This window comes from Alligator mississippiensis, chromosome 2 (genome assembly GCF_030867095.1).
Source record: "Alligator mississippiensis isolate rAllMis1 chromosome 2, rAllMis1, whole genome shotgun sequence".
Taxonomy (NCBI): domain Eukaryota; kingdom Metazoa; phylum Chordata; order Crocodylia; family Alligatoridae; genus Alligator; species Alligator mississippiensis.
In genome coordinates this window covers 143770390-143796699 of record NC_081825.1, presented here as the reverse complement: position 1 = coordinate 143796699, position 26310 = coordinate 143770390, and the positions used below count along the sequence as shown (strand labels likewise).

General features: G+C 43.0%; 1 long non-coding RNA gene across 1 annotated transcript; it reads left to right on the top strand.

Annotated features, from left to right (window-relative positions):
• The first annotated feature begins 7508 nt into the window (after nt 1-7508).
• On the top strand, nt 7509-25090 carry LOC109285861 (uncharacterized). Its single transcript, XR_002093758.2, has 2 exons — nt 7509-7804; nt 24826-25090. It is a non-coding gene; the product is annotated as an uncharacterized LOC109285861 (long non-coding RNA).
• The last annotated feature ends 1220 nt before the right edge of the window (nt 25091-26310 follow it).

Below are 26310 nucleotides of genomic sequence, written 5' to 3'. Positions count from 1 at the left end.
TGTAAACACTTCTTTGAAATTTGTCATTCATGATGAGCAATTGGCTAGTGTTAACATATTTATTTACTTTATAGAGGTATCATCAGTGATTTCTCAAGTTACAATATATGGAAGAATTTGCCTCTAACATCCTTATTATCTTCTGATTCAGATAAAGTTCTTTCCTGAGTAAGAACTGCAAGAGTGAACCCAATCATCCTCTGTCCTGTGGTATTTTCCTACATACTTCTTGTTTACTCAAGGGCTCAAAGCTATTAGTAATGGACATGAGGTTTTTTATACTCATGAATGAATACCAAAATCTTTCCACATAGTACATAACCTAAATCCTCTTTCCAAGTCTTGCTATTCCCTTTTCTTAGGCTCTGCACTGAAGAGAAGGTGCTGACAGCTATGCTTCACCCCACTTATTCACAGTTCCTGCCTGGCCTCATAACTGTTTCTGCTATCAGCAAGACCCACACACCCACTACAGAAGAACAGGATTCAGCCTTTAACTTGGATCTTCTATTGGATTTAGCACAGTCTTAACCAACAGAAGGGGAAGAGGTGACGTGATTATGTACAGTCTACATGTATCTAAATGGAGAGCAAGGCTTGAATGACCACTTAAGTCTAGCTGATAAAGTTGTAACAAAAGGGAGTAGCTGAAAAACTGAAGCAAGGTTTACTTAAACTAAAAACAACAAAAATAATTAACCGTCAGCTTACCAAGAATTTAGGGTGGATTCTCCATCGTTATAAGTGTTTAAGTAAAAAATTTATTTTTTGTGAAAAGATGAGCTCTGGTTCAAGCAATAATTAATTCAGTGAAGTTCCATAACCTATGTTATGCTGAAGTCAAACTCAATGAGCACAGTGGTCCCTCCTGGATTTGTCTATGAATGTACTGACATTGGGGAGCAATGCCTCAGATCTTCCTATATCTGCATCCTTAGCCCATTCCAGCTGGCATCTCAGCAGGAAAAGGAAACTTGCAGCACTAAGAAAATTAGCACCATTTCAATGTGATATGCACTATGGCTGAGATGAGCAAAGGGATTTAGATACCCATTTAACACAACAAATTGCTTCCCATCTTTTCTCTGTGACAACACTGGTGTCACTGTAGCACATGAGGCACTGTAGTATGAGTCACTGTAGTGTGTTTATAGAAATAATGCAAGCCTCAACTTTTTGTTAGGAATTATCATAATCCAGTAATGACCTATTTAGCAGTTTTAGGACTATTCAAGTCTGCCTTTTTTTTTTTAATCTCTTTTCCCCTCCAATAGATTCATAGATTTCATAGACATTAGGGGCTGGAAGGGATCACATAAGATCATCAGGTCCAGCCCCCACCCCACCATAGGCGGGAAATCAGCTGGGATTAAGTGACACCAGAAAGAAAGAAATCCAGCTGTTTTTTGAAGGAGTCCAGAGTAAGTGCTAGCACCACCTCCGGGGGAAGTTTGTTGCAGACCCTGGACACCTGCACCGTAGGTAACATTTTTCTTATGTCTAGTCTAAATTGGCCTTCCTGAAATTTTTGGCTGTTTGACCTTGTTATCCCTTGGGGAGCTCTGGTGAATAGCTGTTCTCCCAGGTCCTGATGTACCCCTCTTATATAACTGTAGGCTGCTATCAAGTCCCCTCTGAGCCTTCTCTTCTCCAGACTGAAGAATCCCAAGTCCCTCAGCCTCTCCTCATATGGCCTTCCCCCTTCAGGCCTTGGAGCATACTTGTGGCTCTTCTCTGGACTCTCTCAAGCTTCTCCACATCCTTCCTTAAGCGGGGTGCCCAATACTGGATGCAGTACTCCAGCTGCGGTCTCACCAGGGCCGAGTAAAGTGGGAAGATGACTTCCCTGCTTTTGCTTGAGATGTATCAGTGGATGCACGCCAGAGTTTGGTTAGCTTTGCCAGTCACAGCATCACATTGGTGGCTCATATTCATCTACTGGTCAGTCAAGACCCCAAGTCCCTTTCGGCTGTAGTGCTAGTGAGCGTAGCACTGCCGAGCCTGTAAGTATGCTGGGGGTTCTTCCTACCAAGGTGCAGCACCTTACACTTCTCTGCATTGAAGGCCATCAGGTTTGGTTGGCCCACCTTGAGAGTGTGTCCAAGTCAGCCTGTATCCCTAGCCTGTCCTGCAGTGTGACCGTTCTCCCCCATAATTTGTTATCATCTGCAAACTCAGTTCACATCTGACTCCGGAATTCCGATCATCGATCAAGATGTTAAAGAGTACCAGCCCAAGTATCAAGCCCTGAGAGACTCTACTGGTCACCTTGCACCACGTTGATTTGCTGTCTTCAACTAGTACTCTTTGCGTCCGACCCGGAGCCAGTTGCCTAGCCATTGGACTGTATGATGATCAAGGCCACAGTTCTCCAGCTTAACCATGAGGACATCATGGGGAACTAGGTCAAAGGCCTTCTTGAAGTCCAGATATATGATGTCCACATTATCTCCCTTGGCCTTGGCCAGGGCACATGTTACCTGGTCATAGAATGAGATGAGGCTGGTCAGGCAAGACCTGCCAGTCACAAAGCCATGTTGGCTGGCCTTCAGAAGCGTGCCTTCTGTTAGTGTGGCGTTGATGGATCCCTTGACAAATTTCTCCAAGATTTTTCCAGGGACAGACATAAGACTGATTGATCTATAGTTACCCGGGTCATGCCTCCTCCCTTGCTTGTAGATAGGGACCATGATGGCTCTTTTTCAGTCATCCAGGACCTTGCCTGAGTGCCATGATTTTTCAAATATCTCTGCCAAGGAAGATGCAATGATGTCTGCCAGCTCTTTCAAGACTCCTGGGTGCATTCCATCTGGGCCCACAAACTTGTGAATGTCAAGTTTCTTAAGGTGTTCTCTCACCTGATCCATATCAATTTTAGGCCTGTCATCTGCTCCCAGATTGGTTTATGCTGTTCCTGACAGTGTGATCTTCCTGGGAGGGTGAAAAACCAATGCAAAAAAGTAATTTAGGAGATTGGCCCTTTCTTGGGCATTGGATGTCAGTTGCCCCATTGGATCTCTCAGGGACCCAATGCTATCTTTGTTCTTTTTCCGACTTCCCACATATCTAAAGAAGGACTTTTCGTTGTGCTTGATTCCTGTAGCTAGCCTAAGTTTGGTTTGTGCCTTGGCTTTTCTCAATCACTCTCTACAGGTGCAGGTGAGTATAGAGTAGTCCCCTTTGGTAATTCTTCCTATTTTCTAGCTGGTGTAGACTACTCTTTGAGCTTAATGAGGTCCAACAGATCCTTATTCAGCCATGGGGGCTTCCTTGCCCATTGACTGCATTTCTTGCGAGATGGTATGGCTTTGCCCTGTGCTTCATGGATTATGTTTTTGAGAGATGACCATACCTCATGTACTCCCTTTTCTGGGTGGGGTATGGCCTCTAATTGCCTGCCTGATCAATTCTCTCAGTTTGCAAAAGTCAGCCTTCCCAAAGTTAAGGACTTCTGTTTTACTGAGGGGTTTGCCTGCTCTTTGGTGAACTAAGAAGGTAACCAATTCATGGTCACTGTCACCAAGCTTCCCCTTGATCCAGTGATTGCTCACCAGGTCCTCCCCTTTGGCCAGGACCAGATCAAGCAATGCCTCTCCCCTAGTCAGCCCAGAGATCTCCTGGGTTAGGTAGAGGTCATCAATGCACATGAGAAAGCTATGCGACCTGTCAGATTTGGCTGAGTGCTAATGCAAGAGATGTCAGGGAAGTTGAAGTCCCCCATGATGATCATGCATCAGGAGTGCATGGCTTCGACCACTTCCCTATTGAATTTCTGATCTAGGTCTTCCTCTTGGTGAGGAGGTCTATAGTAGACTCCTACAAGTAAGTCACCCTCCCCATGTTCTCCTCGTATCTTGACCCAGAGAGTCTCAAGATGCCCTTTCTGGTTTGGAAACACAATCTGCAGGGAGGTGAGCTGATCCTTGATGTAGAGAGCAACACCCCCATCCCTCTTCCCCACACAGGGGTCCTCTGAGGTTGTTGGGGGTCACTGGAGGGCTTCAGGGTGCAGGGGCGTGACGGACTTTCACCCGTGCATCTCTCGCTGCTCCCAGAGCCAAACATGTCTTTCTCCCATGCACCCATGTCTTTCTCCCATGCACCATCTCTTCCTACCTGTGATCCACATTTCTCTTGCCTTCTGTCCTCCCCTCCAACTTCTGAGGGATTGAGGGATGACTCTTCTGTGTAGAGCAGCTAGGACCTCCTTAATGTTGTCTGCCATGGTTGTTGTTTTCCACTTGTGAATTGAGCAGGAACATTGAAGACAAGGACAACTGGCAAGGTTGCCTTGTCTAAACAATGAGTTGCAGGGGTAGTGCCTAACCACTAGACAAAATCTCATGAGCATGGCATTTGGCTAACAGATCTGATTTTCAGCCAGACATTCCTCTGTTCCAGTAGCATAACTGGGGGGTGCAATTTAGAGTGATAAGCCCATGAAGTGGCAGTCAGTGGAGCAACAGTTGAAGTCTTTGAGTCTCCGGTAAAACTCGTCTCCCATGCTTGCCACGCACACACACACACACACACACACACACACACAGCTCTCCAGCCCTCAACACAACTTCCCCTACCTCTCTCCTAATCAGGACTCCCTACCCAGAACACTAACAATAAGTTTGCTAATTACACCTCTGGTGTGTTCCCTCTTACTTATTTGCTGAGCCTGCCAATTAGAGACTTCTGGTACAATAAAATAGCATCCCTAAATCTGTGTGCTGGTGCACTGTACGATGCAACTGCATGGCCCTCAGTGACACCATGATCCCCAGATACCCCTCTGAACCACATTTATTCCCCTTCTTCCTGCTCGCTCCTAGTAAGCAGTGATCGATTAGTGGATGATGACAGGCATGAATTCAGACTCCACACAACTCCTGCTAAATTGGACTAGCCAGGCCACAGTAAAATGTTGACTCTCCCCCTCCTGCCCATATGTGCCAGTGGGACTAAAGGGAGCACCATATCCACATACTGCTGCTTATCTGGATGTTAGGTCCAGGGAACCAGAACAAGAAAATAAACGGGGAGAGGGAGAGGGTATAACTGTGCAATTCAAGTAACAATCTGTATAATTAAACAGATAAGTTACTATAAGTAATTGCAACTTCCTAAAATGGCATTTATTAAAAATGCATCTGGACCTCAATAACCATTACCTTCTGCCACCTCCAGGTATAGAAAATTATCCAAGAGTAAACGATTACCTATGCTATAAATTACCTACAAAAATTTGGGCTGGGTTTTTGCCAATCACCATTCCAATTAATTAAACAAAAGTGACTAGCTGGCTTAAAACCAAATATGTCCTCATCAGTATTCATCACCACTTCCAACAGGATGAAGAGGGGGAAAAAACCATCCTAGAAAGGTTAGGGAGAAATTAAATGAAAGGAATGCAGAGACAAAGAAAAATGTTCCCAAATTTAGTGGTGGAATCTCTTTCTTGGTTGCTTCCTCCACTGATCTGTGGTCTGCAGGCACCCTGTTATAATCAGCAAAACATTGTTACATCTACAACAGTTTTTGATCTGGAGCCTGCCCATGACCCCATGAAAGTCAATGGGAATGTTGCTTCTGAATTCTGCAGAAACAGGAAAGATGGAGTCTGTTGTATTTGCCTAGAGATAGTTAACATTAAAGCACATTTTTCAGAAGGGCTGTAGAGTGAGAAAAATCAGTCAAACTTGTGCATGAGGGCAATGATTTTCACAAGATATTAATAATTTGAAGCCAACCTGAGATACTTTTAAAGAATCTCATTTTAACCTGGTAGATGCTTTGTTCTTGCTAAAGATCAGGCTGCTCTAAGGCACCTCACACTACAGGCTGAAAATTTTGACACCTCTGAAAATAAGGCCCTTCATATGCAGAACTGCACATTAGTAGGAAAACATTTTCAAAATGTGCACAGACTTTTTAGGACTATGCATGCTGAATAATAAATCCCTGAATTTTCCAATTCAACTGCTAATGCATTTTCTGTTACATGCAGGGACTTTTAGATGTTAAAGCATGCTACAAACATTTCTAATGGCAAGATTGCTACTAACTGATGGTGTAGTAAACTAAACGTGAAAACAGACACCACTTACAGAACAGTGCTATAGGAATTGCTAATGAAACCACAATGGAGACAGAGAAACAGAGGGCAGTGACATAAGTGAAGGCTTGTTGTGTGACTGGGCCCCTGCAGTGCTCTACAACCATGCCCTAACAGAAGAGCATAGCTCCAGAGCACTTTAAAAATGACTGATTGTGCAACAATCTGAACCCTCAGTACAACTCATGGGGACTCCAATCTACCCTCCCTACTCTCTGGCACAGGCTAGACAAACCCCAGACAGAGCTCCCACTGCTCCCTTCTCCCCCTCCCATTCTGAAGACAGTACCAGAGCTGGAAGAGGAGTGGGGGCAGGTCTAGGGGAGAGCAGCTGCAGACATGCAGCCATTCCAAACTGGAGCTCAATCCCCCAACCTTTTGGATGCAATAGCAAGTGTTTTTTGCGTTCGGGGGATCACTGTAAATGTGAGAGGTTGGTGACATGCTGCCTGGAGCCAAGTTGTCTCCTCCTGCTGGAATGGGATGTGTTTTGTCCCTAGAAACTCACCTGCCACATCTTGATGTTAGAAAGAGAGATGCCAAGACACTATTCTTGAGAGACAAAAGATCTATTATAGGCTCATGAGGTCAGCTTCTCTTCGCAGGGCTCCACCATCCCCATACCCTGCCGTAACCGCACCTGATGTTCCAGACGTGTTGTTCTTCATCTATTGGACTAAGGATTCCAGTCCCGGTCTTATGTACTCCCTGTGAGGGTATACCTCTATCTCAGCCTCTTGCCCTGTTCTTCCCTGCATGGGTCCCAAGATGGCCATTCCTGGGTTCAAATCCCACCCTTAATCTTCAGGGCCAACCAGATTTACCCCTCTCCAGGGTGTAATCTCATCCTTGTTTCCTTGTTCCTCTAGGTTCCTGAGAAGGTTAACTTCACTCCCTGGGACTGAACACACCAATGGTGAAGTCCCCTCCATCTTGTTGCTGGCCCTCACCAGGTAAGTCGGATGCTGGGACTCTCCTCTGAGCTGCAGGGTTGGTCTCTCCCCGCATAGGCTCTATCTGTCCTCTCCAAGTCTTCTCTCTTCTTTTCTCCCTGGGACCAATGCCAACCACTCTTTTGGTGTCCCTTTAAATTTCCTTCCTGAGCCAGCTGAGCTGACCCTGGCAGACTGTAATTTGCCGTCTCCCCCGATTCCCAGCTGCTCCTCCTTTGTTTCTTTAGTGTGGCTCTTTTCTTTTTTCCTGGCCGTCTCTCTTCCCCCTGCTCCGGGCTTGAATGAGGGCAGCGGGGTTTGCTGTGGCAGCCTTTGATCTGTCATGGCCCCAGATGATTCCTCTAATCAGCCATAGATGTTAGGGTTAGGGTCAGAAGGGACCTCAATAGATCATCGAGTCCGACCCCCTTTTGTTTTTTGTTTTTGTTTTTTTTTTAATTTTTATTTATCAAGAACAGCTAGCCTATGATTTAGCTCTTCTTCATCTTCGAATACTCCAAATGGCTTCATTGCTTCAGTTAATTTCTGCGTGTGAATATAATCTATTTCCTTAGGAGGAGCCAAGCTAATTGGAGATGTTATTCCATAATGCCTTTGAGGCTGGTTCTCCAGCCTAGAGTTCCCGCACGTCTCCTTCATGGCCGCCGCTCACGTGACGCCGGCGCACCCTTCGCTCGGCACCATGGTGTAGCATTCTTCCTGCCCAGGTTTACCACCATTTTTCTTTTCTTTGGGTTCTCCCTTGGTAAGTTTCTCTTCTTTGTTTCATCCCTCGAGCTCTCATGACAAGGTGTTTCAGCCACCCTGTCACAGTAATTCATGACACTTCCTGCAAAGACCCATGAGTTACAGTGGGGAGTACACATCTGTCAGTGCCCAAAACACCTATGAATCCATAGCACACTGTCGATAACAGAAAAATTCCTAGTGGGTGCATCTACACATGCAGTTGATGTGGAACCAGTTTATTTGCATGTAAACTACTCACAAGTAAATGGTCTTAGGCAGGCATCTATACATGCAGGGAACCGGCAGCAGATTTGCTGCTAATGGCAGCAAGCTGCTTCTTCTTCCTGGGGCCCTGCAATGGGCCCCTGCCACCACTGCATGAGCTCTAGGGAGGTCCTAGCCCAGGGGTTGGCAGGGAGCACCAGGAAGCTGTCTCCTGGCTGGGGCTGGGACATTACACCCTGATCTCATGGGCTGCCCGCTGCTGGGGCAGGACAGTGTCTCCCAGAAGGCAGGGAGTTCCAAGCCCTCTGCTCCTATCCATGATAGGGATCTCCCAGGCCCCACTCTGCCTTCACAATTAGGGGATGGAGACCTGAGAGATCGTTATTTCCCGGTGCCGGCCCCATGACTGCAGAGCTGGCACTGGGAGGTAAAGGCCTCCCAGAGCCGACCCTGGGGTTGTGGAGCTGGTGCTGGAAGATGAGGATCTCCCTGATCATGATCCAGAGCAGTGGGCTTGGAGGTCCCTGCTACCAGGGCAGCAAGACAGTCCCCACCCAGGATCCTGTGGTGGAGCCCTCCCTGGCAGTAGGCAGCTCTTGAGGGCAGGGAGCAATCTCCCACCCCCTGGTGGACTGATGACTGGGAGCAGATTTGCTCCTGGTCAGATGTCTACACAAGCACTATTGTGATGTTACTAATCAGGAGTAAATTTGCTACTTGCATTTGCAGGTAGCAAAGTTACGAGTAGTGAGGTTCACTTTGTAGTAAGCATGTTCATGTGTAGATGTACATACTTACTGTGCAATAAGCAACACTACTGTGCAGTTAAGCATCTTGTGTAAACATGCGCATTGACTTCAAGAGGCTTGGGATTGGGACTCATTCTACATGCCCAAATACACAATTGGTTCTTTAAAAATATAATAGCAAGGACCAGGCCCGAGAAGACATTTAGGTGTCTAAAGTTCCTCTGATTTCAATCTTTCAGACTTTCATGGGAGTTTACAGATTAAATCAATGGGTGTTTAGATGTCTAAATATCTTTCTGAGTTTTACCCTAACAGTATCCATTATCATTAAAACACATGAATCAAGCTGTGTCTCTGTGCAAAAATTTATAGTTATTCAGCAAATCCTCTGTAGTTCTACTCTTGTTATAAATATCAAAACCAAAAGGATGAGCAAGATTGTGTCACTTTTACTGATATATACAAGCACTTACTAATACAAATTGTTCTATTGATGTCAACAGGACTACTCACATGACTAAGTACCCTCTGATATACGTAAAGCTTGCACAATTAGCCCTTGCTGGAAATTCTCACATTAAAAAATGATTGAGAAATGAATACATACAGCTTTCAAATTCTTACCCCTACAGGTATTTTGTGTAAGCATATGGTACAGCATTTCTGCCTTGCAACCCAAGACAATTTAATATCAGATACACAGTGCAGTATATCAAATGTTTGTTAATACAGACATCTTCCCTTTCTTTATTCATTCTGTGATGAGTTTGAATGTGTGTCTCTGAACCATCACAAATTACCAGCATTAGAAAGAATTAGAAAACATATTCAGAACACCTTCCTCTTAAGCAAGATCCATTTTTTTTCCAAAGCTTTGCATCCCATCACTAAGATTTGTCTTAGGAAAGAAATTGAGTGACACTAACACCTCATCCTGTAGACAACCCAGCAACACTGCCTGGAATACAGAATACCCATATTTAAAAAATAAATAAAAAGGCATGTAGGTCAGATTTCTGTGAGATATCTCTTCTCAGGACAACTACCCTTCTCTGTGATAAATAGAAATGTGCATTTAGTTGAAATGGGACTTAAAAATTTATTTCACAGTGATTTTTAGTACTTGTTCTTGAAATCAGTAAGACTTCTCATGCATCATAGGAAAGATATATTGAAGCTATAAGCTCTGACAAAAATGATGATTAGCAGCCATTGGCAGCTGTTTTGGAGATCTCATCAGAAATCTTATTTCACACCAAACAATTCACAATGAAAATCACTAGAAAGGATAACCTAGTACCTTCCGTTTCACTTTGAAATCTGTTTGAAAAAAACTTTTCTAATGGGGTTCCCAGATATTGAGTTATTAAAAGACAACAAAATATTTCATTGCATAAACTTATTTATTCATGCAATCATGAATGTGGTGCATGGTTGATATTACATGCATGCCATAATTAAGTCAAAGTCTAAACCTCTGTGAATGTGCTAAGCAGAAATCTTATATGCTGGGTTATAAGGGAATAAAATGGGTGTTGCTCCCAGGAGCAGCAAGTCCATGTCTGACAGGCTATATTGATGACAACAACACCTAGGAGTGCTTTGTTCTTTCTCTTGGTTATGTTAAAATAAATTCATTTACACTTTAAATCTGTGTCTATACAGCAGCATGTGGGGTTGAGAATGGGGGACAGAGGGGAGGACGGTCAGGAGTGTGGGGGGGAGGAAACGTGGACTGGGTCAGGGGTTTCTGCCTCCATGTCAGTGGTTTGGGGAAGGAGACATTACGCACCATCACCTACGTTTGAATCACCCCACCCCCTTGGGTGAGAAGGTTAACTATACCTCTTGGCAGTCTAAGTTTGTGGGGGACCAAGGCAAACAGCAATCCACATTTTCAAAAAGATTTCACAACAGACCTCCAAAAGCCATATGTGGCACTACACAAACAGATTGACAGTGAATCATGGGCAGGGACCAGGAGGGTTCCAATGGGAGCCCCCTTTGGAAACTGTATGAAGATCAGTGAGCTTGGGAATGCTGGGAAATGTAATCCAACCCCCCCCCCCCCCCGAAGCCAGAAGAGCTGGCTGCCACCACCAACACTGACAGCAATTATCAAGCAACCAGGCAGCACGAAACACCCCCCCACACACCCCCGGCCCCGCTACTCTAAACCCTAAACATTTTATGATATCATAGTAGTTATCATAGCAGTTATCGTAAATAAAAGAAAAACACAAATATTTGTAACATGGTGGGATGGGAAGGAAAAGGAACGGAAGAGGAGGATTCATGGAGCTTCTCGTTGGGATTGTGATAGGGTCTTTGGGCTTGCGTACTGACAGAGATAGACCAGACTGACTGAGCATAGGCAGGAGCAAGTGACAAGGATTTTGGAGTGACCATACCCAGGGGAGATTCCAAGTGAGAGTCCGGACTGTCCAGTGAGAGTCTGGGGGTGTGGACTGGGGAGATTGGTTGGTTTACGTGCGCCTCCTGCTGCAATACATTAGGAAAGACATTGCAGGGGTAAAGTGGTATTTGACTCCCCCCTGTGGGGGGATGACACACGCCATTCATGCAAACATAAACACTGTGTCGTGCAAACACAAACACACCACATCAAAAAAAAGCCGCTTTAAAATTTTCAGGCACTCTACATTAATGCCCATGTCATCAACACATGCCCTGTGGTAACAATTCGCAATCACCTTCAGTTGTTAAGTCTGGACCCAGTTTTTCCCAGAGTTCCATGGTGTTCAGTTACAGCACTTTAATTCTAGTGTATGTCTAGTACAATCTCAGGTAAGAATAGGGAAGCTCTTGAAAGCTGTAATATATAAGTGAAAATGCTGATCATTTTAAATCAGTTCACCTTAGAATCTGGCTGAGTTTCTAAGAGTGCTGAGATCTTAAGGATCCCTTTTTAATGTCAGAGGAAAATATCTTTAATGTTGTCAGAGGAAAGAACCTAATCAAAAGAGGACCGATGTCAACAGCAAGTCTTCCCACTGACTTACTCAGTGAGCCATGGATTGCCCCTCTCCCCCCAAAAATGTGTATGCAAAGCACTTCCAAGGTAATTATTTAAAGCACATATCTGTACATAGAAACAGAGGGTTATTTGGAAAACAATACCTATACAAACTTCTAGCTTATTGAAGGATGGAGATATATTTAAGAAGAGAAAGAAAGCCTCAGATTATATTTATATACCTCCTACAGGGCAAACATCATTCCTGCTTCTCATATGAGGGGTTATAAGCATTACTTTATCCCAATAATGTTTAATTAACAATATATCTTTTGGCTACTTATGATTTGCATAGTTTAAAAAACTACTGTATGCATTTTATTAACAGCTTTCAAAATGCAAAACCCAATTTCCTTCCTTAAATAAATCCCATATTACAGTCTGAAGACACTGTATATAGCTTTAGAAAATGTTCTGGATCTACTTTAGAAGGCTCAGATCATGAAAATATGTTCCCCAATCATATTTGGAGTAAAACTATTCCAAAGTACTCAAATCTCATTTATATCCCAAAATGAAGTCCCTAGTTACTACTGGAGACACATTCTGGGCACTTGATTTCATTACTAAATTGAAGCTGTTGGATGCTGAGCTCTTCAAAAAACTGAATCTGACATGTTCAAATACACAGTACCCTCAACTCTCCCCTCTGTTATGGGGTGCAGAAGATGGATTAGGGACTAAAATTACTCAGAGAAAGTTCAGTGGTAAATATGGAGAGGAAGTGCCCTTGCAGATCCATTGACAGAATCCTTTTGCCATTTAAAGACTTTGTTCTCCATTGCCTTGTACCTTATACTGATGTAGAGGGAATGTAACCTTCTACTACACTGACTTCTCACAGATGTAGCTGACAACTGTTAGGTGGAGAATCAACCCCTCTTTGTGGTCAGAATGTACTACAAGATAGAACTTCTGGAGTGAGAGTTAGTGCTGCAGAACACTTCCTTTATGCTGCAGTTCTTTTAGATTCTGATACAATTGATTACAAAATCCTTAGACGCAGGTGTCACAGTGGACGTAGTCTTTCTGGACTTTAGGAAGGCCTTCCCCACTGTCTTTCACCTCATTCTCATTAAAAAACTAGGGGGCTGTGGCGTCGACACCTACACAGTCAATTGGGTCACTAACTGGCTGGAGGGCCGCACCCAGAGCGTGGTGGTGGACGGGTCCCATTCGACCTGGAGGGATGTGGGCAGTGGGGTTCCCCAGGGCTTGGTCCTTGGGCCTGCACCGTTCAACATCTTCATCAGCGACTTGGACAAGGGGGTAAAAAGCACCCTGTTCAAGTTTGCAGACCACACTAAGATGTGAGGGGAAGTGGGCATGCTAGAAGGGAGGAATAGGCTACAATCAGACCTAGGCAGGTTACAGGGGTGGGTGGATGAGAACAGGATGGGTTTCAACACTGACAAGTGCAAGGTGCTACACCTGGGGAGGAAGAACCAGCAGCATACCTACAGGCTGGGAAACTCCCTTCTTGTCAGTGCAAAGGCAGAAAAGGATCTTGGAGTCATTATTGATGCCAAAATGAACATGGGCCAACAGTTTGGGAATGCAGTCAGGAAGGCCAACCGTACCTTGTCATGCATCCACAGATGCATCTCAAGCAGGTCCAAGAAGGTGATCCTCCCCCTCTGTGCAACACTGGTCAGACTGCAGTTGGAGTACTGTGTGCAGTTCTGGGTGCCGCACTTCAGGAGGGATGTGGACAACATGGAGAGGGTCCAGAGGAGGGCCACTCGCATGATCAGGGGGCAGGAGGGCAGGCCCTATGAGGAGAGGCTAAGGGACCTGAATCTGTTCAGCCTCCACAAGAAAGGCTGAGAGGGGATCTAGTGGCTGTTTACAAACTAGTCAGAGGGGACCAGCAGGCATTGGGGGAGTCCCTGTTCCCCCGAGCACTCCCAGGAGTGACAAGAAATAATGGTCACAAGCTGGCAGAGGGTAGATTCAGACTAGACATCAGGAAGCACTACTTCACAGTCAGGGCGGCTAGGATCTGGAACCAACTTCCAAGAGAAGTGGTGCTGGCTCCTACCCTGGGGGTCTTTAAGAGGAGGCTGGATGAATACCTTGCCGGTGTCGTTTGTCCCCAGTACTCCTTCCTGCCAGGGCCAAGGGTTGGACTTGATGATCTGTTCAGGTCCCTTCTGACCCTACCAACTATGAAACTATGATTGAAGAAACAGGCAGAAATTGTGCAAGTTTTACCATGCACTTAATTCATTACCCAATGGAAGGGTCACATTCCTAGATCCACTACCTGGAGTATCCATACTATTAAAACACTGGAGACAGTCATGCCTTCAGTGCTGGCATCTGCTAGCCTGAAACTTGCCTCCTGCTGAAGCTCTACTAACTCAAGCAGTTAGAAATTTTCTAGTGGAATGATTTTGTCATCATAAAATGCACATTCAGCAAAAGCAAAATGTTTCTACAGAAAACTGTAGCCTGGGACATCAGTTTTGAATGAAAAACTGAAAGCTGCATTTTGCTAAGGTAACCTCTTCTGTGTGGAAACAGAAGGGTTTGATTTTCCACTTCAGAATGACTTACCATGCTCTAAAGAACAAAAATGTTGAAGTCAGTGCAGAATGTTTCAACAGACTTGAAATGGTTTTTTAGTCCCTCGGTTTATAGAAATTTAGAAAAGCTGTTTTTCTTCCATTTCATAACAAAAGAAACTGCAAAACTGGGCAGCTCCCTTGTAAATGAAGAATCAAGCTCCTGGATATCTCTGTCACAAAGGTCTTGGCAGATCTCCATCTTATAAGTAGTTTCACAGCCCCCACTCCTTGTTTACAGTGCACCAAACCTGCATCAGTGTGGGGAGAACATAGTGGCTGTTTTCAGTAACAAGGCATACAGATGCCCTCACAGCTTTTTGTGTAGAACAAGTGCATTTAAATGAGAATATGCTCCTCTATGGGAGCACACACAAAGGATGGAAGGAATTGTGCTCAAAGCATTGAATGGGGACTCAGGAAATCTTGATTCAAATTTCTAGTTTCTGTCCAGATTCCCTGCAACATTGTGTCTTGGCTGATTAAGAGGACCAGTATTTCAAAAATATTTAGGGACTTGGTAAGATTTTCATTAGTGGTCGGATAGTTAGGGTTTCCTGATTTGCATGCTGCTATAGACTCATCCTAAAGGCTACCTCAGGTAAACTCAGTTGTAAATGGATACCCAGTCATTCAGGCCAGGAACTCTGGGGCAGCTGGATGTGATACTAGCCACATTATTCCTTTGTCTACCCTTGGTTATAGAAACCAGAGTACTGTAATCATGATACCTTGATGAGTCATTAGGTTTGGGTGTACTTTTTACTTCTTTTTTTTTATCTGAGTGGGATTTTCAGACCTAGCTCTCAATCTGCATCTTAATGTACCTAAATACCTTTAAAAACATGTCCCTTTATTGCACTGTGCCTTGGGTCTCCTTTTGTAAAATGAGAATGATTCTTTACCTCACCTACCCCCTTTCTGTCTTGCATATTTAGATTGTAAAGTATCAGGGATAAAGACCCTATCTATTACTATACGTATGAACCAGTTCCCTCCAGGATGGGGTCCAATCACTTCTCAGTATTACAAATATGAAGGTGCTTCCATCATAGGTGATGATACCTTTAAATATTTACAGATCGTGAGGTGCTGTTATTTTCCTGATACTGTAGAGCCTCAGTAATGAATGTTTGCCTGTTGTGAATCATTTCAAGAGTGTTACTATTGTTCATTCTGCTGTTTAAAAAGATGAGTTACTTCCTTTAAAAAAAAAAAAGCTGCCAGTGGCTACTCTCTGGCTTGAAAAGTTTAACTCAGAGCTATTCAGCCTATAATACAATGCTGCTGGCCAGACTGCTAGGCTTGGGCAGAGCTCAGCTGAACTTTTTGGGCTCTGTGCACACAGAGATGCATGCATCTCATTGTCAGATCAGGACCCAGTCTTGTAAATCACTTTCGTGATAGTTATTAGGGACCTATTTTCCTACCTCCTCCTCTCCCACCCACCACACACTTTGTTCTTATTTCTTTTCAAGGTCACTTCTTGTTTATTCAAGCATCCCTTGTGTTTGCAGATTGTCTACTGATGCCAGGGCTGGTTGCTTAACTTTAAATTAGTTTCCAATAAAGCAGTGCTTGTACCTTTCAGGGAAAAAAGCATCGTTTTTAATACACTTGTAACTAATGCTGCTGGTCCTTGGGGAAGTTCAAAGGACCTCAAAGGCAATAGTTCTCTGCCCAGGAGCAAAGAAGCCATTACAGCTTGTACTAGAAGATTTAATAGGTGTCATAATTTATCATGTAAACCGAAAAGTGTTTCTTAATTAAGTGCGTACGTTAATGAATTTTTTAATTTGATCCCTGTAAGTACCTTGCTATACTAATTGCAATATTCTACACATTAGTCATCCGCTGTTGCCCTTGGCTATTTTCTACCCTGAGAGGGAGAGATAGAGCTTTTCAGTTAAAGTTCATTTAACTCTTTCCACCCAACAAATTAGATTTCTTGTTACTCACATTTGAGAGTGACAGCTGCTTTTCACTCCCAACAGAGCTTGAAGGATGCAACCCTGCTTCTACATAGGCTTGGGGTTTTGCACATTCAAAGAGAAGGAAAGGATGCAGTCACTGAGGCAAAATAATGCACTGCATTTTTGGAAATTAAGAATTTGTACCTGGTGCTGAAAGAAGAGAGGCTAAAGGAACTGCCTGGATGTTAAGATAAAGGTATCCCCCAGCATGATTTTAGATAAAACATTTCATGCCTCCATTATAAGAACTGGATTGGAAATGGCTTTCCTGCCTCTCAAACATTTTTGAGATTTCAAAAATGTTTCCATCTTGCATCACAACAAGCCTGAGAGATTTTGATGCTTCCCATAAATAATAAGGTGTGGGGAGGTGAGAGAGAGACATACCCATGTCAGGATAGTTATCAGGTGAGTGGTTAGGGTATTAACTTAGAATGTAGGAGATATGGATTCATATACTATAGATTATGCACCAAATTCTATGTCCAAGCCTCTGATCAATCAGGAGCAATTCTGCTATTCTATCTACAGACAGTAACTAAGACCAAGGCCCAATTGTTTTGCATACATTAAAAAGCGTAGCAAAAGACCAAGCTCCCATGTTAAATAGCTGAGAAGGACAAATGTCAAGAGACAAAAAAGAAACACATACAGGCAAAAATATTGGGCCAACACTAAAGAGGACATCAGAGCCAAGCTAAAAAGGGATGCCTCAGTTGAGGGGTCTCATCTCACGTGAAAATAAATTCAAGGTCACTGCCCTACACTCCAGGGCTAAGAACAGACAGTTACAAGGCCCAAGGCTGAAGCAATTCAATCTTCACAGGTTAGTCTAAGCTGCATAGACTGAACCAATAAGCAAGTGAAGAGACTGTAATAGTAAGGGCTTTGCTTAATGCTCATAACAAGAGTTTTGCATGCTGACTCCATAGTAGGCCGGTATTATAGCACGTAGCTTCTTGCTCTGTGAGCGTGACCGAACCATGAACCTAGATAGTAGAATGTTGTAATACAGCAGAATGCAGTAAACACCAGGTGTGTTGGATCACGACTCATCCCCAAATTCTTAGCTTGAGATAACCAAATCCCTATTTCGAGATAACGTAATTTACTCCAGACTATATAAGCTGTACATTCTTAAGTTACGGGAGTTCCTCAAACTCTAGCAAGAATCCTGACTTGTGCAGAGCCTGGCACAAGCTATCGCATCCCCGGGATCGAGACACTCTAGGGCCAGGGGAACTATGTGGGGTGGCGGCTGCTGCCTAGAGCCGATGTGAAGTGATCATCCTCTCTGCTCTGTCCTATTGCCTGCCTCTGCGAGTATCCTTAAATAAAGCTTTGCAAGAGTGAGAACAACCGTGAGTACGTCCTTTGTTCAAGCACGGGGAATCTTCTGAACCCAGTAATTCATTCCAAGACAGAGACATTCGCTTCTGTTTCTGGAAATGTAGCCACATGCCCAGGCCAGAAGCTGTGGGTGATAGACCATGCCTCCCTGCAATGCTGGAGCAGTTAGCTTGAGCCAAGGCTACCCCACCCACCCTGTGAGGGGAGAAGGGGGGTGGCAATGCAAAACATCCCAGGATGCTGGATCACTGTGAGTTAACTTGAATCTAGAGGGGATCTGGGACAGAAGTTCAATAAATTGATTTCACCTAAATCACTTAAGTCTGATACTACATCCATCCAGGTTTATCTTAAACCAGTTTCAGCCACACTTTGAAAGTGGTTTATGCACACTGAACTTCTGTTGCGTTACAGATTTGAACCAGTTTCTGATCATTTATACCAGTTTGTGTGTAACTTCTGTCCCTAACCCAGGTCATTGTAAAACTAACATGCCAGATTGGTAAAACAGTCGTTATTGAGTCAAAACACCTCATAACATTGGAGGCAGATTTCCTGCAAGGCTGAATAAGGTATTTTCGGAACCTGGTCCCAACATTTTAACATTACTTTTCAGTGATACTTTTAAACCACAGAAAAGCTATTCTTAGAAAATCCCTACCTCTGATACACCTGGTGATCAAGTCATTGCAATTCTTCCCTAGCTCCTCCCCAATTTAGCTATTGCAACGTATAGTGCAGGCTCCACATGGCAGAATAGCCATTGCTGCAGCCCGAGGAAACCCCCAGAACCCCAGGTAAGGCTGCTGGCCTCAGCTTAGTGCTGGCCCCAGACTCCCCTACTCCATTCAGGGTAACTTGCTGCACGCCAAACTGTGTGTGGCACAGGCATGCCCCAGGTACAAGCAGCAGTGGCGCAAGGTGCACTGCTGCTACTTGTCCCTGCAGAACCAAATATCCACATTCATCTGGACGTGGCCTTCGTGTCTGTGGTTTGTGCCAAATTCCTAAAATAAAGTGCTTTGGTTTACAAATACTGACACCTGTTTATTTCTACTTTTAGTCCCCTAAAAATAAAAAAGATGAGAGCTATGGGTAAAAAATTACAGAATTAGTCCTTAAAACTGGGAGACTGCAATGTAATTTCCAAGAATTGGCCTCCCATTGGTTTTTGACAATGAGGTCAGGCACCTACCCTGCATTATCTAGAGAATTACACTGCAGTAGGGCTTGTAATTCCACACCAACATTTTCTGCTACACTTGCTATCAGCCTCATACACTATGCACACCTGACTTACTTTATGTTGAGATCCAGAAGCTATTGTTCTAATTATTAACCTAGCCATCAAGACTTGGAATCAAATCAGCCTCTGGACTCAGGGAGACTGAACACTGCATTACAGGTTTTTCTGCCACTTCTCTGAATGCATTATTGATTTGCTTTTGCTGGAAGTTCTCCTGACAAGCTTACACATACAATTAAGTGGATTACATAGAACATGTTTAAATAGCCTAAGAACTTCTTAAGCCAAAAAGGCTTTGTATAACACTATTGCATCGTTCATTCACTTCCCCACTTACAAGCAGGACTTGTGAAATTAATAGCAACAGCACAGCATAAAATACATCAAGGAAGGGAGACTCTATACTTGGGTGGCTGTCACCTGCTTTTCAACCAATTTCAAACAGTGTTGCCTACAGCATCCTGTTGTATTAGATAAAATGCAACCTGACACCTTTCTTACTCTATTATGCTTGGCTGCTAAAATCTTGAGATGCAAACCTTGTGATTTTTTTTGTAGAGGAAACTGTGTCCAATAATTGCCAGAGGTTAGATCTTGTTTGTTCATAGGCAGCGCTCTGCCTACATAGTCCTATATGTGCCATCAGATGCTGTCATTAACAAACAATTCCTATTGGTGCTTCTCAGGTGTTTCATCACTGATATGATGTCTTATTACTCAGAAGAAGCAGTGTGTATTAAGGGAAATAAAGTTGGACTCTCAGACTTAGTGGGAGCCTAAACCAACATAACTCCATTTAAAAGAGTTTACATCAGTGGGAAATCTGCCCCAAAGCATTTAATGTAGAAGCATTATTTTAACTTCCTAACCTACAGCTCTACCATAAGAAAACACTTGAGAGTTATCGATTGAACAAAGCATGTACAATATGGGTTCTCCTAATACAATAGGCCAGAGTCTCAGCTGGCATAAACTGATAGATTCCTGGCTAGACGGTTTTACCCCTCTGCTTAAGGTCTGACTGATCACCATATTTGGGGAAGGAAGGGAATTTTACCCCTTATTCAGAGTTGTATGGACTGTTGGGGTTTTTGTCTTCCTTTGTAGCAGAAAGCATGGCCTCTTTCTTGTATCTCTTGAGCATATTTTAACAACTTTTGCCACAGCAAAACATTGGCCACCATGATCCCCCTGCTTTATCTGTGGCAGGTTAAGGTGTTATGTCTTGTTGTTGTGTTGTGGTTGATTGTGTAGTTTTCCTAATAGGTTAGACAATTAATTTGTATACGATGGTTTGGATAGGGATGATCCTGCCTCATGTGTGACTTCGGGAGATTCCTTCCAGCCCTACATGTCTATGATTTTTTGTTCTATGACAGCTCCAGTGATGTCAATGGAACTATGGAAACTCACTATAGTTTGAGGTCTAAGCCAATATATAAGATGAAGATGAGCACTTATTTATTACTAGCAAGGTAACTTCAGTTATCGAGTCCCATCAATATGAAAAGAACAACACATACAAAAGATGAGCCAGATTTACCCTTTAAGAATTGTTGAGGAAAGTAAAACAATAATGTTCTATGATTATATTATTTACCTTCACACATCATGAGCTGGCCTAATTATATCCACCAAACAATATCTTTTGCATAGTTATGGAGTCATTAGAGACATGCTAATGGAAGATCTAGCCCTGTATAGGTGCCATGCTTTAACTTACTTGCTTTCAACCTTGGACCTCTTAATATTTTTTCACACTCTTTATACATCCACAAGCATTTGTGAATAAGAAAACATTAAAGTACTAATCTTAGTTTTGATTTGGCCAAAAACTACTTTCCTCCCTTGTATTTTTGTATTGTGCTAAAACTCAGCAGGATGAGCCAACACTGAACTAATCATGGAAGTCTCTCTCTGGAAAGAATAAAAGATAAGATAATAATTCCATTTCCTAGGAAAATTGTCTTCAAAAGCAGAGCTTCTGGGAAATCTTAGGAACACACCCAAATTCAAAGTTATGGCAGATGCCAATGTTGGGGCCAAATTCTATGTGACTTTCTTGATTTCTCTTGAGTTACAAGGATCATTAGTCAGGAAAGAATTTAGTTAATACTCTCCATTGTAGGGAATTAGCTGCAATGTAAAATCCTTCCCCCCAAAAAGTGAACATAGTAGCTCCAGATTAAATATTATGTCTATCTATGGATTGTTCTCTTTATCCCTCCTATGATAGAACAACAAATGAGTTATTCCTTATAACTCTCCCCTGACCCAACATAACACTATAATCCAACAAGAAAAAAATTATATATAGCTGCTTCTACACAGCTGGCAAATAACACTAAAACACCCAAGTGCTCTATGAAATGGAGGGTGCCAGCACTGCAGCAATATGCCCCATTCATTTTAACTTTCAATAAAGCTAAGAGCTGTTTAATCTAGAAAAGGAACATACAGAATGAGTAAGAAATGCTTTTGCCGCTTCCAGGTTTCTGGATACCTCCTCCCCTCAAGAGATTTGTTTTTTAATTCTTCATCCAGTAACAATTAATACAACATTTCTGGGCAAAATACAGAGGCTCCACAACAAAGATGATTCAAGAAAGGAAATTCAACCACATTTATCTTCATCATATTAATGCATTCTAATACAATGATATATCTGGAGTGACCTGATCCTGTGATATCAAATCAAGGATATTGGGAGGTACCCAACTGTAGCCACCAATTCACCTAATCTCCATTTTGCCCCTTCTCTACAATAGCAAGGGGATTAAAACTTCAGGGTCTAACTCTTACAGTATTATTCAAGCTGTAGTTGTTCCAATGCAACAAGCTATACAGACATGTTTCCCTACCTGTATGGCGACCTATTGACTTCAGTAGGGTTCTAAATGGACATGTGGGTCCACCAGCCCTGACTGCTGTGCAATGTCAGGGCACTAAGCACTGACAGCAGGAACACACAGCATTTACTGGGAATTCATGACTAGTTTGAGCAGGAGATGATGGTTTCAGGCTCATCAGCTCCAGTTAGCCATTAGTCCCTTGCAAATACCCTGTGCTGCTGCTGTTGGCAGATTAAGATGAAACTATTTTGTTCTGAAAAGGTCCATGGAGCTTTTTATGGGCAAAGTGCTTTCATTGTGGAGACAGGGCATGCCCACAGAACTGATAGTCTCAGCCAGCTTTCTCTCTTACTCACAATGTTTAATACAAGTCGTTTGAGCCTTTGTAGTAAGGAGTAGTAAGTGGCTTGATCAGAAACACCGTCTTAGGCTGGCAAAGCTAGTTGATCACAGGATCTCCCCTTCGCCCCTCTCCACCCAGACAAAAAAATTGATGTGTACTTTTTCCTCAGTTTAGGTCTCTCAATTGGGTGCCATCATATTGTTGAAGCCATAGCCTGCAACTTGTAAAAAAGATTAAATACATGCGTTGGCAATTCAGCCAAAGCAGGCACATCTACTGCTGATAAACACTCTGTCAGTTCTTTGTCAGTAGAAATACAGTATCAGTGAGTTTTAAAAAATAGACAAGATGCTTCCACCTATGAGGGAAGCTAACACTATCAATTTGGGGTGGGGGAAAGTCTAAGTATTTTGCTTGACTCACTTAATTGCTATGGCTTTGAAATTAACAACTTAATTCAGACATACAAAAATCTGAGGGCTTTTCCTTGACTAAATTTCCTTTTGGTTACACTAGAAAACTCCAAGGTGAATCAGTAAAAGTTCTGGGTGTTAGTGTAGAGGATTTGTACCAAAAAACTGTAAAGCCATCTGAAGCAGCCTTCAGATGGATTCCTCCAGCCTAGGGAAAATCACTGAGTGGTACAGAGGTGAAGTGATGGTTCCTTGTCATGTATCATGGCACAGCTGATCTGCTTCATTGGGCGAAACACATATCATCATGCAATCGTAGGGGATGAGTCTGCTTGAGTGGGGAAATCTGACTTCCCTGCTCATGGAGAGGCACCACAAGATTCCCTGTGGTGTCTCTCTGTTAGGGGTGAAGGCAAGCAAGCGCTCTGGGAACTTGAGGGGCCCTGATGCCTCTGAAGTACCTGCCCAGGATGGCTGAAGAACAGGATCAGCTCAGGCTGCCTGTACTCTCCCACCACAGAGCTAATAGATATCTGCCAGAATAAAGTGGCAGCATCTATTACTAACTTTTGTCATACTACTAAGTTTCCTTTTGTGTGGTGTGACAAAGAGTAGCAATGTTTATTTGATCGCTATTTGTACCCCAATAAAAATGTTATGACAGTGTAAGTGAGACAGTCCGGAGACATCTGTTTTCACCCTGAGTTTCCCTATGAGACTGGCCCCTTGTGTCCGCTGGCAGTTGGGCAGATATCAGGGCTAGGGACAAACATTCAAATAGCCTGTGCCTGAATTGATTCAATCTTTGCAGGTTAGGCTGAGTCAGTTTGTAACTGTACAGCCATCCCCTCATGACTAAAGAAACACAGGCCTATGCATGCAGTGGCTCAGGCCAGAAGCCAGGGGAGCTAGGTCAACCTAACCTTCCCTTCCCTTCCACAGTGCTGAGCTGAGGGGGGAGGGGGCATGGCCAGGTCCTGGTGGGATGCTATGATTAGGGAGGGGTTCCCCCCACCGCCTTGATAACAGAGCATTTATCAGCTCTGTTATTATCAGCATTTAACACCCCATCAGAAAACAAAGCCCTTTTCATTAGTTCATGCTCTTCTTAAACAATGTTTTGCAAGGAAGGGAATATTCCAAGGAGGGGCATTACCTATTGATTAGCTTCAAAAAACCCTAAAAACACTGTTCTGTCTACCTTACACAAACACCTCTCAGCATTACCTAGCATACTACATGCTGGCTACCACCCATGCTGTACAAGGAAGGGATCCCTGCTTCAGCTGTGAGCAGCAAGGGGAGGAGGGGGCAGGGGGAAGCAGGAGGAAGCCAGGCAGATACTCTGTGCCTGCAAGTCTCTGCTGGAGCTCCAGCAAGCAAGCAAAGGGGAGGGGCCAGCCCTGCAGTGGAGCAGAGAGCCCTGCCCAGCCCAGAGAGCATGCCAGGATGCTGGGGGAGTTTAACTTAAACTAGGAAGGGGTCTGGGACAGACATTGTATAAAATGGTTTGAGCCAAATCAGTTAAGTCTGATACTACATTCAACCAGGTTTATCTCAAACCGGTTTCAGCCATTTTCAAACTGCTTTATGTGCACTGAATGTCTGTTCTGCTACAGGCTTAAACCAGTTTCTGATCACTTAACCTGGTTTATGAGTAATGTCTGTCCCTAGCCTAAAGAAGCAGTGAAACTGAACTGATACATGCTGGTAGCTCTAAAAACTTCAGACAGCCATTTTTTGCCTCTACTGCTGTGCTAACCACAATTCACCAGTTCATCAGGGCCAGACCAGAGGATCTGGCCTTACAATTTAAAGATGTCCGAAGTTAATCATAATTATAGTTATAGCACTGATTCTCAGATCGAAATATTTTGGAACTGCTACTTTAAGAGGAAATGCATAAATGGATGGGGAAATGATAAAGCCAACTGATCTGCAACACTACATTCACCTGTTGAAACCCTGTTCTTAATGACAGAGCACCAATGCACAATATTTCTCATTCTGTAATATTTTGCAATTTATGTTACTCCTCCTTTGAAATATTAATATTTTATTCCTATTTCTCCATATCTACAGGAAAACAAAATCTTGTAGTACAGCAGTGACACCATTGGCAAAATAAAAGAAGTGCAATGGCTACTAGTTTCCTAGATGTTTGTGATGTTTATCCCATTATTAACAAATGTGGAAGGTTTTAAGTGATAAACCTGTGTTGTGAATGCAGCAGCAATGAAACTGTCTCCAGCTCCAAAGTTGTCTTGTGCTATTACTTGCAGATCCAGTGTGCAAGAAGGGAAGCCTGAATCTGCTTCAGAAAGTTTTGCTTCTAACCTTTGTCGGATCCTGCATTTCTCTGTAGGCAGGCATATATACTACTGTTTTCAGCAAATCAGAACTTTGACATTCTGTCTGTCTGAAATCTCTTTCAAAAGATATTCTCTATCCTAAACTCTTGTGTCATAGTCTGTCCCCAGAAAAACAGCTGCTATGTTACCTTTTCCATCCAACTGCACACTAATAATAAAAGATGCAATCACTGTGTATGTTGTGGGAGTCTTTTAAGATCCTTTGGGACAAGAGGAGGCCTATACCTACAAAAAATTATAATTCTATGGCATCATGGAAAAGAAAGTATAAACTGCAGTGTTGCTGTTTTTACATCAGATCAAAGGAGCTCAATACTCGGAGGAATATAGGAAATAGTACTCTTTGTATTATCTAACAAATCCTTATAGGCATATGTTGTTATGTAGAACCTTAATTACTAATACGTTCTTACAGTGCCAAAGCCTGTAAGAGGACAATGAAAGCTAATTTTGTAACTGTGTTTTAAGTGCCACCAGAATGTCAGTAGATGTGTCTACACCATTCATGCAGACACTGCAATGACTTTCAAGGGCTGTTGCATTGTACTAGATTTGAGAGGCTGATCTTCATTAAGGCAACAGTTTTAAATGATTAGAACTGATTTATATAAATTTTAATATTCAATATTAAACCATTTTATATGTGATTTATATAAGTGTAGGTTTTCATCAGTATTAAAAGTACTGTTAACCTGAACAGGATAGAAGATATTCATTCATGCACCCTTTGATGCATAAGTAAAAGTAGAATTTTGGCACTATTTGTCAATGCCAGATTAATACTTCCTAATGTCAAATGCAAAAATGGGTATGGACTAGGAAGATCTTGACAGTGGATGCTTAAATAGAAAAATACACAAACAGTAAACAGGAATGCAAAGGATGTACTCATGCATTATTAGTAGAGCCAAGTGAGAGTTCTATGACTATTGTAATTTCAGTGAAAATACTGCTATTTTTTTTCTATGACTCTTGCTGCTCTTCAAGCAGCTGATAGGAAAGACAGTGTGGTCAAGTAGGAAGGAAACTCAATTAGGGCTAGGATAATGTAGGTTCAATGCCTGGCTCCATAAATGAACTACTAGATGACTTTGGGAGTCTCCCCAGCACCTGCTTCAATTTTCCCATCTATAATACAAGATTAATACTATACTCGAAGCATCTTGAGTATTGATGAAAAGTACTATTTAGGCGCTGTGGAATATCACCATTCGATTATAATACAGTGATCAACTGTCTTGAATGATTTTGAATTTCAGAGGAAAAAGATATTCACTAGTGAATAATTGTTTCTTTGGGAGCATTCCCATTGTTTTCAGTATGACATGGTTGTCTGCAACTTCAGGGAAATGGACTCAGTCCAGGAATTCTCTTCAGTCCTCTGTTTAACTAGCT